Genomic DNA, 2,039 nt, shown 5'->3' with positions numbered 1-2,039 from the left:
TATAATTATTATAATATTTTTTAATGTAACAGTAAGGAATGCAGACTGATAAATTAATTTAGAAATACATTTACAGATTTGTAAGCAACAAATAGCACATTTAGATTAATATTTGTGAACTGGGTTTTAGTTTGCAGTTGTTTTTACATGAAACATGATTTATAGACTACTGAAAATTAACTGTAGACATCAAAAGTGGTGATACTGTAGTTTACTTTAGTCTGTTGACACCTATAAATTGAGCTTTAACTGACAGTTTACAGGTGATCTGAAAACATCTGCATAATGAATGAGGTGAAAACAGGAACTATTGACATGCAATATAAAAGCATTTTAGCCTGTTAATGGTAACACTCCTGAACCTAAACCCAGATTTAACTTTCTAGTAACTAAATTGATAGAAAATAAAACAATTAGATAGTTACATGTTGCCATGATAATTAAAAGAGCACGACAAAGTAATATTTTAATGTTTCCAGAGTGTCAAACTTAATTCACATGTAACTATAGATTCACATGTTTGTACCTGTGATGGACTTAATAGGTCCTGTGGCTCCTCATAGGCTCAATCTAACATATTTAGCAGTAATTGTATATACACTGTAAATTGCTTGTCTTATTTCATTAGACTCAAGTGAGCGGCTTGTTTAATGCTATTTGAGCATAAGGAACAATATAAGACAACTTTTGTCAGATTTCATTGGTTTTGATGTATCCCCATTCAAAGCGATACTCATGTAGTACTTCTGAAAAAGGTTAATAATGAGAAAAAAAGAGTCATATAGTATTTAATCGGAGTCCCTGATGTTGTCAATAGGCCTATCAATGTTTCTTAAGCCTCTTTACTGAAGAAAATATCAGGCAAATATCAGATTTTATACCCAGTTCATAGAAAGTGTTTTTACTTTAAGTGTCATTTCACAGCTTCTGTGGCACCAACCTCTCTGTTCTTCAGTATCATGTTCCCGTATTTTCACCAAAGGTTTTGTTTTCCCCTCTTTTTTATTGAACATAATATAAAATGCACATTTATAAACATAAACATGCTACATGTCTACATGCTTATTTGTAGGTTTCACATTTAAAGCGATCCTTCCGCAAACATTTATTAAAGTTCCCTACATATAACAGTTTTTATCATTTAAAATTTCTAGTGTATGTTTAATGTTATGTGTAGAATTGTAAATATTAAATTATTATTTAATGTTAAATGTAAACAAATAACAGTAGATTAATAGAACAGTAGAAAAAAAAGGTTTTGTTTAGAAAAAAATTTAACATTAAAATTAAACATTCTAATATATGGGGGAAATAAAAAAACGAACTTTTTATTTTTAAATCAAGGTTCATTGCACTTTATGATTGAAAAATGCTTTTCTTCTTTGATATATGGAGAAATATAGAATATATATATATTTAAAAACACACACATTCAAATAAAAAATATCAGGATAAAAATAGGAATATACAAATTCAGAAATAAGTGTAAAGATTCATGTGCAAAAATAACACTATAATTGAGTTCTTCAGATTAATTTGACTTAAAATTTTAGCTGTGCTTTTGTTCAGTGGTTTTTGGTTGTTGTACATGAATATGGTTAAGCAGTTAAGACATACAGTAATGGTGTAGTTTGTCTTTTTACACCATTGAAATGTTTAAATGCAGTTTACAGGTGAAACTTTACTTTGTACTAGTTGTAAATTTTACTGCATCACTGATCGAAGCTAAAGGAAAGCTTGAAGTGTATAATTGTGAATTCACTGGAATTTTAACATAAAAATTAATCACATTTTTAATGTTTTATTTTTTTTAATTGATTACATGTCAGTTGAACTTCCCATGAATTCAGTACACGAATCTTCCAACTATTTTAAATGATAGAGATGTTGATATTGTAGTGAGAACTATGAAATGTTTGATGAACTACACAATGATGTAATGTTGACATTGAAAATATATAGAAATACACAATTTAGCTAATATTTTCATTAATTGTAAAGGGGTCATATGATGCTGCTAAAAAGAACATTATTTTGTG

Source organism: Sinocyclocheilus grahami, unplaced genomic scaffold, assembly GCF_001515645.1.
Source record: "Sinocyclocheilus grahami isolate Dianchi unplaced genomic scaffold, SAMN03320097.WGS_v1.1 scaffold3188.1, whole genome shotgun sequence".
Lineage (NCBI taxonomy): Eukaryota > Metazoa > Chordata > Actinopteri > Cypriniformes > Cyprinidae > Sinocyclocheilus > Sinocyclocheilus grahami.
The sequence above is the reverse complement of the archived record's forward strand: the minus strand, read 5'-3'. Positions refer to the sequence as shown.